This window comes from Macrobrachium rosenbergii, unplaced genomic scaffold (genome assembly GCF_040412425.1).
Source record: "Macrobrachium rosenbergii isolate ZJJX-2024 unplaced genomic scaffold, ASM4041242v1 13869, whole genome shotgun sequence".
Lineage (NCBI taxonomy): Eukaryota > Metazoa > Arthropoda > Malacostraca > Decapoda > Palaemonidae > Macrobrachium > Macrobrachium rosenbergii.
Window position 1 is genome coordinate 1377536 of NW_027100717.1, and position 15977 is coordinate 1393512.

Consider the following 15977-nt stretch of genomic DNA (forward strand, 5'->3'; position numbering starts at 1 on the left):
CTTTCCCTCCACACCCCCTTTGAGAGATGCCCTTCGCTCCACGCCCCTGTAAGAGATGACCCTTCCCTCCACGCCCCTTTTGAGAAATGACCCTTCCCTCCACTCCCCCTTTGAGAGATGATCCTTCCCTCCACGCCTCCTTTGAGAGATGGCCCATTCCTCCATGCCCCCTCTAAATGATGGCCCTTCCGTCCATGCCCCCACTTAGAGATGGCCCTTCCTTCCACGACCCTTTGAGAGATGACCTTTCCCTCCACGCCCCCTCTAAGAGATGGCCTCTCCCTCTACGCCTCCTTTGAGAGATGGCCCTTCCCTCAGCGCACCCTCCAAGGAATGGCCCTTCCCTCGACGCCCCCCTCTAAGAGATGGCCCTTCCCTCTGAGGCCCCTTTGAGAGATGGCCCTTCCCTCCACGCTCCCTTTAAGATGTGGCCCTTCCCTCCACGCCCTCTCCAAGATGTGGCCCTTCCCTCCACACCCCCTTTGAGAGATGGCCCTTCCCTCCAGGCCCCCTCCAAGAGATGGCACTTCCCTTCAGGCCCCCTTTCAGAGAGGGCACTTCCCTCCAGGCCCCCTTTGAGAGAGGACACTTCCCTCCACGCCCCCTCTAAGAGGTGACCCTTCTCTCCAGGCCCCCCACTAAGAGATAGCCCTTCCCTTCAGGCCCCCTCTAAGAGATGGCCCTTCCCTCCAGGCCCCCTTGAGAGTTAGCCCTTCCCTCCACGCCCCCTCTAAGATATGGCCCTTCCCTCCATGCCCCTTCTAAGAGATGGCCTTTCCCTCCCCGCCCCCTCTATAAGATGGCCCTTCCCTCCACTCCCCCTCTATGAGGTGGCCCTTCCCTCCACACACCCTTTGAGAGATGGCCCTTCCCTCCACACCCCCTTTGAGAGATGGCCCTTCCCTCCACACCCCCTTTGAGAGATGGCCCTTCCCTCCATGCCCCCTTTGATAGTGCCCCTTTCCCTCTATGCCCACTCTAAGAGATGGCCCTTCCCTCCACGCACCCTTTGAGAGATGGCCCTTCCCTCCACGCCCCCTTTAAGATGGCCCTTCCCTCCACGCCCCCTCTAAGGGCTGACCCTTTCCTCCACACCCCCTCTAAGAGATGGCCCTTCCCTCCACGCCCCTTCTAAGAGATGACCCTTTCCTTCGCACCACCTCTAAGAGATGGCCCTTCCCTCCACGGCCCCTTTGAGAGATGACCCTTCCCTCAACGCCCCCTATAAGAGATAACCCTTCCCTCCACGCCCCCTATAAGAAATGGCCCTTCCCTCCACACCCCCTTTGAGAGATGGTCCTTTCCTCCACGCCCCCTCTAAAAGATGGCCCTTCCCTCCACGTCCCAACTAAGAGATGGCCCTTCCCCCTCCTCCTTTTGAGAGATGGCCCTTCCCTCCCCTCCTCCTTTTGAGAGATGGCCCTTCCCTCCACACCCCCTCTAAGAGATGGCCCTTTCCTCCACGCCCCCTCTAAGAGATGGCCCTTCACTCCACGCCCCCTTTGAGAGATGACCCTTTTCTCCACGCCCCCTGTAAGAGATGGCCCTCCCTTCATGCCCCCTCTAAGAGTTGGACTTTCCCTTCGTGCCCCCTTTGAGAAATGACCCTTCCCTCCACGCCCCCTGTAAGAGATGGCCCTTCCTCCACACCCCCACTAAGAGATTGCCCTTCCCTCCACGCCCCCTCTAAGATATGGCAATTCCCTCCACGCCCCTTTGAGAGATGACCCTTTCACTCCACGCCCCCTCTAAGAGATGGCCCTCCCCTCCAGGCCCCCTTTGAGAGATGACCCTTCCCTCCACGCCCCCTCTAAGAGATCGCACTTCCCTCCACGCCCCCTTTGAGAGATGACCTTTCACTCCATGCCCCCTCTTAAGAGATGGCCCTTCCCTCCAGGTCCCCCTCTAAGAGATGACCCTTCCCTCCACGCCCCCTTGAGAGATGGCCGTTCCCTCCACGCCCCCTGTAAGAGATGGCCCTTCCATCCACGCCCCCTGTAAGAGATGGCCCTCACTCCATGCCCCCTTTAAGAGATGGCCTTTCCCTCGCCCCCTTTGAGAGATGGCCCTTCCCTCCACGCCCCCTGTAAGAGCCCCTTTCCTCCAGATCCCCCTCTAAGAGATGACCTTTGCCACCACGCCCCCTTTGAGAGATGCCCTTCCCTCCACGCCTCCTTTAAGAGATGGCCCTTTCCTCCAGGTTCCCCTCTAAGAGATGACGTTTCCCGCCACGCCCCCTTTGAGAGATGCCCTTCCCTCCACGTGCCTGTAAAAGATGGCCCTTCCCTCCACGCCCCTTTAAGAGATGACCCTTCCCTCCACGCCCCCTCTAAGAAATGTCCCTTCCCTCTACGCCCCCTCTAAGAAATGGCCCTTCTCTCCACGCCCCTTTGAGAGATGATCCTTCCCTCCACGCCCCCACTAAGAGATCGCACTTCCCTCCACGCCACCTTTTAGAGATGACCTTTCCCTCCATGCCCCCTCTTAAGAGATGGCCCTTCCCTCCAGGTCCCCCTTTAAGAGATGACCCTTCCCTCCACGCCCCCTTTGAGAGATGCCCTTCCCTCCACGCCCCCTGTAAGAGATGGCCCTTCCCTCCACGCCCCTCTAAGAGATGACCCTTCCATCCACACCCCCTCTAAGAGATGGCCTTTCCCTCGCCCCCTTTGAGAGATGGCCCTTCCCTCCACGCCCCCTGTAAGAGATGGCCCTTCCTCTAGGTCCCCCTCTAAGAGATGACCTTTCCCACCACGCCCCCTTTGAGAGATGCCCTTCCCTCCACGCCCCCTTTAAGAGATGGCCCTTTCCTCCAGGTTCCCCTCTAAGAGATGACCTTTCCCTCCACGCCCCCTTTTGAGAGATGCCCTTCCCTCCACGCCCCTGTAAGAGATGGCCCTTCCCTCCACGCCCCTTTAAGAGATGACCCTTCCCTCCACGCCCCCTCTAAGAAATGGCCCTTCCTTTACGCCCCTCTAAGAAATGGCCCTTCCCTCCACGCCCCTTTGAGAGATGACCCTTCCCTCCACGCCCCCTCTAAGAGATGGCCCTTCCCTCCACGCCCCCTCTAAGAGATGGCCCTTCCCTCCACGGACCCTTTGAGAGATGGCCCTTCCCTCCACGCTCCCTCTAAGAGATGGCCCTTCCTTCCATGCCCCCTCCAAGATGTGGCCCTTCCCTCCACGCCACCTTTTTTATGTAAGATTTAAATTCAAATTGTTTTATACTGATATGGCTACTTATGTAGAATACCCAATGTACAATTGGAAATAAAAGTTTATTATTATTACTTTGAGAGATGGCCCTTCCCTCCACGCCACCTCTAAGAGATGGCACTTCCCTCCAGGCCCCCTTTGAGAGAGGGCACTTCCCTCCACGCCCCCTCTAAGAGGTGACCCTTCTCTCCAGGCCCCCTCTAAGAGATAGCCCTTCCCTCCAGGCCCCCTCTAAGAGATGGCCCTTTCCTCCACGCCCCTTCTAATATATGGCCCTTCCCTCCACGCCCCCTCTAAGAGATGGCCTTTCCCTCCCCGCCCCCTCTAAAAGATGGCCCTTCCCTCCACTCCCCCTCTACGAGATGGCCCTTCCCTCCACGCCCCCTTTGAGAGGTGGCCCTTCCCTCCACGCCCCCTTTGAGAGATGGCCCTTCCCTCCACGCCCCCTCCATTAGAGGGCCCTTCCCTCCATGCCCCCTTTGAGAGTGACCCTTTCCCTCTATGCCCACTCTAAGAGATGGCCCTTCCCTCCACGCCCCCTCTAAGAGATGGCCCTTCCCTCCACGCCCCCTTTGAGAGATGACCCTTCCCTCCACGCCCCCTCTAAGATGGCCCTTCCCTCCACGCCCCCTCTAAGAGATGGCCCTTCCCTCCACGCCCCCTCTAAGAGATGACCCTTCCCTCCACGCCCCTCTAAGATGGCCCTTCCCTCCACGCCCCCTCTAAGAGCTGACCATTTCCTCCACACCCTCTAAGAGATGGCCCTTCCTCAACGCCCTTTGAGAGATGACCCTTCTTCAACGCCCCTAAAGAGATATCCCTTCCCTCCACGCCCCCTCTAAGAAATGGCCCTTCCCTCCACACCCCCTTTGAGAGATGGTCTTTTCCTCAACGCCCCCTCTAAAAGATGGTCCTTGCCTCAACATCCCATCTAAGAGATGGCCCTTCCCTCCCCTCCTCCTTTTGAGAGATGGCCCTTTCCTCCACGGCCCCTTTTGAGAGATGGCCCTTCCCTCCACGCCCCTTCTAAGAGATGACCCTTTCCCCCACACCCCCTCTAAGAGATGGCCCTTCCCTCAACGCCCCCTTTGAGAGATGACCCTTCCTCAACGCCCCCTATAAGAGATAACCCTTCCTCCACGCCCCTATAAGAAATGGCCCTTCCTCCACACCCCCTTTTGAGAGATGGGGTTTCCTCCCATCTCTTGTGGAGGAAAGATCCCCCTCTAAAAGATGGCCCTTCCCTCCACGTCCCATCTAGGAGATGGCCCTTCCCTCCCCTCCTCCTTTTGAGAGATGGCCCTTTTCTCTACACCCTCTAAGAGATGGCCCTTTCCTCCACGCCCCCCTTGAGAGATGACCCTTTCCTTCACGCCCCCTCTAAGAGATGGCCCTCCCCTTCATGCACCCTCTAAGAGATTTCCCTTCCCTCCACCCCTCTTTTAGAGATGCCCCTTCTCTCCATGCCCCCTCTAAGAGTTGGACTTTCCCTTCCCACCCCCTTGAGAAATGACCCTGCCCTCCACGCCCCTGTAAGAGATGGCCCTTCCCTCCACACCCCTACTAAGAGATTGCGCTTCCCTCCACGCCCCCTCTAAGATATGGCAATTCCTCCACGCCCCCTTTTAGAGATGACCTTTCCCTCCATGCCCCCTCTTAAGAGATGGCCCTTCCCTCCAGGTCCCCCTCTAAGAGATAGCCCTTCCCTCCACGCCCCCTTTGAGAGATGACCTTTCACTCCATGCCCCCTCTTAAGAGATGGCCCTTCCCTCCAGGTCCCCCTCTAAGAGATGACCCTTCCCTCCACGCCCCCTTTGAGAGATGGCCCTTCCATCCACGCCCCCTCTAAGAGATGGCCCTTCCCTCCACGCCCCCTCTAAGAGATGGCCCTTCCCTCGCCCCCTTTGAGAGATGGCCCTTCCCTCCACGCCCCCGTAAGAGATGGCCCTTTCCTCCAGGTCCCCCTCTAAGAGATGACCTTTGCCACCACGCCCCCTTTGAGGGATGCCCTTCCCTCCACGCCCCTTTAAGAGATGACCCTTCCCTCCACTTCCCCTCTAAGAAATGGCCCTTTTCTCTACGCCCCTTTGAGAGATGACCCTTCCCTCCACGCCCCCTCTAAGAGGTGACCCTTCTCTCCAGGCCCCTAGTAAGAGATAGCCCTTCCCTCCAGCCCCCCTCTAAGAGATGGCCCTTCCCTCCACGCCCCCTCTAACATATGGCCCTTCCCTCCACGCCCCCTCTAACATATGGCCCTTCCCTCCACGCCCCTCTAACATATGGCCCTTCCCTCCACGCCCCCTCTAAGAGATGACCTTTCCCTCCCCGCCCCCTCTAAAAGATGGCCCTTCCCTCCACTCCCCCTCTGCGAGATGGCCTTCCTTCCACGCTCCCTTGGAGAGGTGGCCCTTCCTCCACCCCCTTTGAGAGATGGCCCTTCCTCCACCCCCTCCATTAGATGGCCCTTCCCTCCACGCCCCCTTAGAGATGACCCTTCCTCCACGCCCCCTCTAAGATTGCCTTCCCTCCACGCTCCCTCTAAGAGATTACCTTTTCCTCCACACCCCTCTGAGAGATGGCCCTTCCTCCACTCCACGCCCCCTCTGAGAGATGACCCTTCCCCCAACACCCCCTCTAATAGATGACCCTTCCCTCCACGCCCCCTATAAGAGATGGCCCTTCCCTCCACACCCCCTTTGAGAGATGGTCCTTTCCTCCACGCCCCCTCTAAATGATGGCCCTTCCCTCCACGTCCCATCTAAGAGATGGCCCTTCCCTCCTCCCCCCCTTTGAGAGATGGCCTTTCCTCCACACCCCTCTAAGAGATGGCCCTTCCTCCCACCCCCTCTAAGAGATGGCCCTTCCTCCACGCCCCTCTAAGAGATGGCCCTTCCTCCACGCCCCACTGCCCCCACCCCCTCTAAGAGATGGCCCTTCCCTCCATGCCCCCTCTAAGAGATGGCCCTTCCCTCCACGCCCCCTCTAAGAGATGGCCCTTCCCTCCACGCCCCCTCTAAGAGATGGCAAATTCCCTCCACGCCCCTCTAAGAGATGGCCCTTCCCTCCACGCCCCTCTAAGAGATGGCCCTTCCTCCACGCCCCCTCTAAGAGATGGCCCTTCCCTCCACGCCCCCCCTCTGAGAGATGGCCCTCCCTCCACGCCCCTCTAAGAGATGGCCCTTCCTCCACGCCCCTCTAAGAGATGGCCCTTCCCTCCACGCCCCCTCTAAGAGATGGCCCTTCCCTCCACGCCCCCTCTAAGAGATGGCCCTTCCCTCCACGCCCCTCTAAGAGATGGCCCTTCCCTCCACGCCCCCTCTAAGAGATGGCCCTTCCCTCCACGCCCCCTCTAAGAGATGGCCCTTCCCTCCACACCCCCTCTAAGAGATGGCCCTTCCCTCCACGCCCCCTCTAAGAGATGGCCCTTCCTCCACGCCCCCTCTAAGAGATGGCCCTTCCCTCCACGCCCCCTCTAAGAGATGGCCCTTCCCTCCACGCCCCCCTCTAAGAGATGGCCCTTCCCTCCACGCCCCCTCTAAGAGATGGCCCTTCCCTCCACGCCCCCTCTAAGAGATGGCCCTTCCCTCCACGCCCCCTCTAAGAAATGGCCCCTCCCTCCACGCCCCCTCTAAGAGATGGCACGTCAAATCAGCCACGCCGAATGGTCCAATTATTTCTCTGACATCGAATCGGCCACGCCGAATCAGCTACACCAAAGGGGCTACGCAGAATAGTCCCAATTATTTATCTGACGTCAAATCGGCCATGCTGAATCAGCTACGCCAAAGGGGCTACGCCGAAACATACCAAACCCTGGGTAAACATGCTGCAGCCTGCATGCTTTTCTCTTGGCTACGCATGAAATTTGCATATTTGCCTACGTATGAATTTCGCATATTTGCCTATGTATGAAATTCACATATTTGCCTACGCATGAAATTTGCATATTTTCCTACGTAGGAAATTTGAAATTTAAATATTTTTACGGTGATTAGAGATGAAATAACAATGATAAAGTTTTCTCCTGTGCATTGTTATATGTGAGAAAAATCATACTTGCAGTCAACTACTCTTGTAATGAAGTACGGTGCATTAAATAAAAGAGGAGGGAGGTGGACAGCACACGTGTGCGCACAAATTTCTTGGTGTGGGTAAACTTGCTTCAGCCTGATTGGCTTTGTGTTGCCTACTTATGCGATTAGGATTTCGAATATTTTTACAGTGATTAGAGACGAAACGTCAAGTGATGAAATATTCTATTGTGTACTGTTATGTATGTGACAATCACACTTAGTTAACTAACGTAATGAAATTTGGTACAGTAAATCAGACAAAGCCAAAAAAAATATGACATCACGCACCTACATTATTTTGCATGCACTCATTCGATGGCATCGCGGACTTCCAGGAGCATTAGTTTTGTGTTTTTATGTTTATGATACAGCAGCAATTCATATTCATGAAAGGATATGCACAGTACAGAGAGAGAGAGAGAGGGGGGGGGTGACTGAGGTATCTTTACATCGGTAAACAAATGAATTGGGAAAATGCTGTTTTGTTATTTGAGTAATTTTACATTAATGTAAAGTGTTAGTTTACCTTTTTGTACCCGTTTTACATTTGTACAGAAATAGAAATAATAATTCCGTTAATACATTCGTTTCTTTTAACAAGTAGAAGAATGTGCCAATTCTTTCTGAAGGAGGGTCAGTCAGCAGATCTGAGAACGTAAACTTTACAAATAGCAGGACGATTTTTAAAAATTTTATACTGTACATATAATGGTAAAATATCAATGCAATAATACAGTATATATGGATTCTGTAAGTAAAATAACAATTTCATTACCATTACCTTTATGTTAAGTACAGTTGTAATAGGCTATTTGACTTTTACAAATGGATACTATGAGTGTAGCACTCGGGCTACCCTAGGTCTTTAGTTCACACATAGCCTACACATTTTTATCTTGCTTATGGTAATACAATGTGGTAACAACGGATGTTAAGGAAGTTGCTGTATAAAAATACATTAATAGTCATAAAACCATGGTAGGCTGTAGGTAAACACAGGTAGGCTACCTGCTTACTGAACTGTCTTATTTACTAGGGAGAGAAAAGGAAGTGGTTGCATATTTTCAGTGTGTTTTTCTGCAGTATATTTTATTACAGATATGGGGAAAAAGGTAGGTAATTGCATAAAGTCTGTTTAAAGTGGTTGTTTATAAGCATACTGAGTGTTTACAGTTATGAGGTATTGACAAGGTTAGGTGAGGAAGGGTGCAGAGTTGATTTTTTTTGCTCGCCATTATTTGGATGTCACCATTGCCCGACGGACCCTTGGCTCTGTCAGTCCAGATAATTGAAGAATTACTTTATATATATATATATATATATATATATATATATATATATATATATATATATATATATATATATATATATATATATATATATATATGTGTGTGTGTGTGTGTATGTGTTTGTGTGCTCCTACAGCCTTCAGGAGGACTTTTTTCATGCAAGAGAAGTGTTTAGTTTGAATAGAATTTTGCGTTGTCATCATTGCTAGTGGGGTGTCAGTTCTTGATACTATTAATTACTGTCATTTTTTTTAAGATAAATTTTAATTACTTTAGGCTGTAGCAAGCCTAGTCATTTTGGTATCGATGGTCATTGTTCATGTGCCACCATTTCATGGTTCTAAATGAATTAACCAGTCGCTCAGTTTCCTCCTCAGAACTGTTGATGTTCTTTCAGAGAATTCTTTGGAAAAGATGTGAGTAATGCATTGAAATATGAGGTTCCATTTAATTTTTAGACTGGGAGATGCTTGCTATTGCCACCATTTGCTACTTCCCATATCTACACCATACCCATATCTGTATTATACTCATACCCATATTTGTACCATACCTATACCCATACCCATATTTGTACCATACCCATATCTGTAACATACCAATTCCTATATCCATACCCATACCCATATACATACCATATCTATACCCAAACCATACCCATATCCATACCATGCCATTCCCATACCCATACCAACACCATACCCACACCCAAATTAACCCTACTAATAATATTCAGCAATAGTGTATGGGCAGCACCAAACAACTGACCATATAAATTATATCTTGGTGTAGGTGCAGGAACAGCTGAAGATGGGTTTTAAACCAATGCTGATGCCATTGACAGTTCCGGACCATCACCAGTAGTGCCTGTTCTTCTAGAATTACTCACTGAGTCCATTTCGAAACGAAAATAACAAGCTCAGCCAAAAATCTTTTATTGTGTACTGTTGGCTTCCTTAATATTATTATATACTGTTGGGTCACTTAGTGTTGAAAATTTGTGGACAGTTAATAAAATATTCATGAAAGACGTCCTAACAACTCCAGGATCCTGTGAAGCCGTCTTCAGCTCCTAAATGGATTCCTGTCAGGTCCGCTTCCCTTCAGGGAAGAAATCCAGAACCTGTCTTCAGAATCATTTCTTCCACTTCCAGAAGAAATGCCCATTGGATTAATAACGTCTTCTTAAATCTTAAGGGCCCCATAGACAATATGACTGGCAGATCAGGTTCCATTCTAACTCCAGTATCCGCGTTGCCCATAGATGTTCGGATTCACTTTGGTTTGCCGAAATGTGGTAGGGTGATGACATGTCCGCTCCTCTCAGTGATGAAGCTATAGGCTGTGCCCTTGCAGCAGAAATTGGAAACCCCCAGCAAAAAAGGATTACATGGAATAAACTATGAGTGAAGAAGAGAAATGAATTGGCTCATGAGTGTTTATTATAAACTATTACCCTGGTGACTGGTTTAGTTACCTGATAATGGACGAGCAGACCGAAATGGAATTAATGTGCATGGTCTCCCTTCATATAGAAATGGAAAACACACTTGCTTGAGACAACCAATATCACTGTACGAGAGGTTGCTTGACACACTCGGCTTCCGTGCGGCAAGTCATTCCTTGGGGCATATAATCCCAGAGACATGTAAAGCAGTTATTCAAGTTATGCAACACGAGTTTACAAAGGTAAAAAGTAACTGTGCTGCATATGCAGCATCTTGCATAGTCTAGTGGTATATAGTCTAGTGTACAGTAGGTCTATGATCCATTAAAGAAGAACAGGCCCTTGAACCTACATTCAGTAGCCAAGTAAGAGTACAATTTTCAACTCTTTTGTACACAAAATTTTTAATTTATACAAGGAAAATTGAATATTATTGAAAATATCACAAGCTTTTATTTTTTTTATGGAAAATAATGTAACTTGAACAACAGTACTAATACACAAGTATATATACAATATATATATATATATATATATATATATATATATATATATATATATATATATATATGTATATATATATATATATGTTTGTTTGTTTTGCATCCTTCTCCTGTGATTTTCCAACTAATTTATCATGAGCCTCAATTTGCTTTTGTACGACGTTCAGTAAACTCCTCCCGGAACTCATCTGCCAACGTAGCTGCCATGCTTCCCTTTCAGCGTCTAGCTGAAACTGAAGTAAATCTTGAGATGACGTCGTAGATGTGGAGGTTTCGGGCCACCTGCACTGAAACGGAAGCCATGAACCTGGCAACGGCAGCCTACTAGCTGGTCGGAGAGGCCGACGGACTCCGCCCACTTTTGGCGGGAGGAGAACACCATAGACGTTGAGGTTTACTTCCAGTTCAGATGACCTGGTCCGGTGAACATATTGTCTATGGGGCCCTTTAAAGACCAGTTGTATAACAGTAGTATTTACTGTGATCCTCATAATGCAGGTGGTTCATAGTTACCACATGAGGTTAATTAAACACTTCATAAATTCTGAAGGTCAAGCAAGTTATATTTTAATTTGAAAAACCTCTATATACATTACTTTTATATAAAAAAATTGTCCTTACAAATCTCTGAACATTTTATTAATAGTATTCAATTGCGACACATTTCATCATAAAACATGGAAAAGGAAGGGGGAGGGGGACGTTAAAGGAATGGGAAAGAAGGAAGGGGAGGAGGGGGAAGGAGGAGGAGGAGGAAGAAGGGGGAAAGGAGGAGGGGAGGGGAGGGACACAGAAAAGCAGCCAAGGAAATAAATATAATAGAAGGGAGGGGGGAGGGACACACGCAGAAAGGCAGCCAAGGAAATTAGTATAATAGATTATCATTTAGCTTGAATTCGTTGCTAAGTGATACCTTGCGAACCTTCCTTTTGAGCTTAGTGAAGTTTCATATCAGTGATTGCTTTATATAAAGGCAATTCTTGATCCCAAGCAGTGTCATTCACTTTCTGTTTAAATGTACTACACGTGGACAGTTCCTAAAATTTTTTGGTTTCTAATCAATAAATCCATTATACAGTAAGAAGTCGTAATCCCTTCTTGAAATGCCGTGTAGTTTCATTTCACAATGACAGTTCATTATTCTTCCTTGGAGTGATATTTAGTTTTCTATCAAAGAATCAGTTATACGGTGGCATTTCCTAATCGTTTGAAATTTCATATAGTTTACATATAATATCGAATGCATTTTACAATGGTAATTCGTCAGCCGTCTTAGGAAAGAATGTTGCTACATACTCAAAAATATCATCAGCAATGACTGTTCCAGTCTTTCTGTAAAGTAGCTTTGGAATTCTGTGTACCTCTGTTTTTCCTTCCTTGGACAGTCTAATCTAACATCGCACTGTTTGGGGTTCAACCCCATGCTTTTTCGTAGCCTTGTTCTTTGACCATGAAAGAGCTAGATAACCGATGTTAGTGAAACAGTCCCTGTGCCGCCACTGGAATATTTTGCAACTTTTGCTTACTACTGTACTACGCCATACTGTAGGTCTGGGAAGATTTTTCAGCAGGTGGTCAGTGCATTTCTGCGAATACATTTATTGAGGTGTATATCATTCACGTAGATATTGTATTATTTTCGGGACAGGAATCACTTTTTTGTTGTTAAGTTTTAAAGTGTAACCTGGCTATGGTTTTAGTTTCTCTTGCAAATACCAGTGAATGTACAGTAGTAGTAGTAGGATATTTTTGGGGGAGGACGCTGACTTTATCAATTTTGATTATTGTAATTGCTGTGACACATTCTGATCTGACACCGAAGCCGTCACCGTAAGAGGCAAAGAACAAAAATGATCAGCTAATCAAAATATTATGTGAAATTAAAGGAGTCGAATAAGAAAAGACCACAGCTGGTGATGAGTCAGCTTTCAAGTTTTCTCCTCTAAATGTCTTTATGTAAAATTCTTGCTTTGAGGTTGCACATAACCAACAGCATAAATGCCTCTTTGTTGTCAACCCGACAGTTCAGAAGCTTCTGCACAAGATATTTGCAGTGTGTATAATTTTATCGAAACTCACGTGTCTTTCAACAGGGTTTTGGTTGGTTAATAGTATGTTAATTGCACTTTGCAATCAAAGTTATACAAAGCTGTGGTACGGTAACTGCCTGTAACGGGAGAGATCTATTTAAATTGGTTTCCCCTTTCAAATTTTTATATTAGAAATGATGATGTAGAGCGATCTGCGTGAAGAATGCTGTTTTTAAAAAGCTTGTCCAGTCAGTATTCCCGCTGACAGCACATTTTTCTCCTTCATGGCTTTGTTGTTTAACTTTCATAACCTGGATCCGCAGTGGCCATGCTCATCGACGTCATCTCGTAAGAATGAGAGCAATAAGAATGAAAACAAAGATGACTAATGTAGCCTGTCCTAAATGCGGCCGTCTGACAGAGGTGTGTCTGACCCTCTTGTTATCAAAGCCACTCTTAGTCCTAAACAGTAGGAAAGATGAAATGTTGAGTCATCTCAAACAATAGATCAATTCGATACTAATCCGTTCTTGGTGAAAAGTAGATTACGTTAGATGCTGGGGATTTAGGTTTTTTTTTTTTTTTTTTTTTGTAGTCTGTGCATGTGATATTCTGTGGAAGTTCATTGCTGCTTTTCCAGTATATTTGAACTTAAATGATTGAAATTAATATCATAAATACATCCATATATGTGTATGGGGTTTTTATGTGTATATAACTAAGTGAAGGATGAGGATTGGAATGAAAGTAGAATGTACGAGGGTTCCTGTTAGCATTTAAACTTCCCTCATTCCTTGAAACTAGTGCATTAAAAAATGCAGCTTAATTCTCACTCTTTTCAGTGAGAACTTTCTAGCAGGTACCAATGTGTTTAGTGTTGTAAATAAAAACATTTTTCATTGTTATTTGTTGGTCATGCACAGAGTATGGCATCAGCTTACTTCATTCACATAACACTAGTAGATAGTATCCTTGGCAGGTATTCTTAAAAAAAAAAGAAAAAAAACTCTTAATAGACATAGCATAATAGAGGAGATAAAGGATTGTCAGTTTCCTTACGGAATTTTTTCGCTCAAAATTATTAGGTTTTTTTTTTTATTATTTTTTTTTTTTTACATATCTTTTAACTCAGAATCTTATAAATTTGGTCGTCGAAGTAGCGACCACAGTGAAAGTATGTTTACTATAGTTATTCCTCAGCTAGCTCAAGCAAATCATTTGATTTCCAAACTGGTAAATTGAAAGTTGCGTGGAGCAGCACTCGAAAATCCGGAAATCCACACAAAACTACGTCCCAACCCTTTAGAAAGGGACACTGCAGTATTTGACAAAATGATCCAAAATATACGGGCAAACCGTAAGGGGTTCAGATCTAAATTCACTACTACGTGCCCATCTGTATTTTACTTCATTGGTTTCGACAAAACTCATAAACAGGTTTTTCCTGTCGGATCTATTATTGGTAGGATGAAGTACTTGATAGGTTGCTTGGAGACTTCATAGGAGCAAAAGCTTGTGCCAGCCAGCACAGGGCTTGCTTGCTTAAAAAAAAAAAAAAGGTCCTCGAACTGTCTCCTGTTGTTGGAAATAATTAATTGCTGTTTTATATATATATATATATATATATATATATATATATATATATATATATATATATATATATATGAGGTTGTTATGAGTTTAATTTTTACCACGTGACCCTTAGGAGATGCATTAAACATGAAAGTACTTCCTTGTGTGTGTGTGTATATATATATATATATATATATATATATATATATATATATATATATATATATATATATATATATATATATATATATATATATATATATATATATATATGTATGTGTGTGTGTGTGTATAATCAAATCTGTGGTGATGTTCCACTGCATATTATAATGTATGAATTTTAACTTTGTGGTTTTTTCTTTTTTTCAGATGTATCTCCAAAGGTAAGGGATATTATACCATAGTGCTATTGGAATCTTCTAAATGTTAAATGCAAAAGACCTGAGCCCTAAAAACTTTAAGAAACGTCACGACATTTGAATTCTTAATCAGTGTGTAGAAGAGCACAGTTAGATTTTGTAACCGATGTAAAGATTAAGACTGAGTCAGTGTTTATAAATTTCGATGATAATTCGTATTGATTTGTAGATTTGAATTAGAAAGCTTGTGCTAGCTTCTCTTAGGCCTTTATCGTTTTAATCAAACTTCAGATAATCTCCTTTAAGTAATATTTGAATTAAGCCCAGATAGTTCCTTAATTTTAAGGTATAATATGTGGTGATACATGTAACTGCCATAAATCATTATTGGCGCGGAAAGTTAGTTAATCTTTTTGAAGGGATTCTCGTGATTCATGAGACTTTGGCCATTCCTCGATAACAAAGGACTTGGTATTTTCCAAGCGTTTCTTGGTGAAAAAATCTTGCTTGTACTTGAGATGCACTGTATAACTCTCGAGTTTTTATCTTGTGATGCTTTACGAACACACGTGGGTCTACTGTTTATATGCCATTTCATTAAAATTTATTGTTTTTGCAAAATATACCTTGCATGTGATATATGCTGTTACGCCAGTATTTTATCCCCTTGATTTTATTTGCATTTTGTATAGCTCTGTAGTTCATTATTCTGTAGTGCCGTACACTGTACCTATCCTTGCAATTTCCTTTTATTCTTTATTATATATTCAAAACGGCTTTTTGTGTCCAATAGCACTTGGTATAATATTTAGGCTATCCAGAATGATATTTCAAGCGTTTTAAGTATTAGATTGACCTTGCAGCTTAGTATGGAAAATCGCCAGTTTCCAAGACCTTTTAAATTTGTAATGGTTTTCTTGTCATTCATAAATCTTTCTAGGATTGCTATGCAAAATACATTACCGCGTCTAACAGCGTTTAATATTCTCAAAATTTTGAACAAGGTCCTGGAACAACATTTGATAACATTTTTTTTATTCATAAGTTTAGTAAGTAAAACTTTCGAAGGATTGTCTTTTGAATTGTTATTTTTATACCGAATGTAAGTGGTCATTCTGGATAGCCTTCTAATCTACGGTATCATCGCTAAGGGCCCCAAAGGTATGGACATTTCGATTGTTTTCGAATTCACTAATAACGTGGAATTTTCTTCCAGGTTTTAATTGTCATATATGATTATTTAGAATACATTTTCGAATTGAGTTTTGAGGTGCTCACTACATTTTCAGTCAGAAGTAGTTTATGAACATATTTTGCATTGCGAGGTTGGCTTTTCCTTGGAGGGTGATGCAACAGGGTAGGTGGTGACTTTATCTTGCCCAGGTTTGATGAAAATAAAAGTGCTCAGTAGGTGACTGAGAAAAGTGGGATTTATTAGCGGCTGTACTCATTTGTGAAGATAGATAGAGTGTAACCGTCCCCTAGAAAGACG

At 45.9% G+C, this 15977-nt stretch overlaps 1 long non-coding RNA gene across 1 annotated transcript in view; it reads left to right on the forward strand.

Annotated features, from left to right (window-relative positions):
* The window catches only part of LOC136837822 (uncharacterized), a 36232-nt gene extending 20433 nt beyond the window's left edge, over positions 1-15799 (forward strand). The window contains exon 2 of the long non-coding RNA XR_010852789.1: positions 14496-15799. This is a non-coding gene — a long non-coding RNA (uncharacterized lncRNA). The remainder of the gene's footprint in view (positions 1-14495) is intronic.
* The last annotated feature ends 178 nt before the right edge of the window (positions 15800-15977 follow it).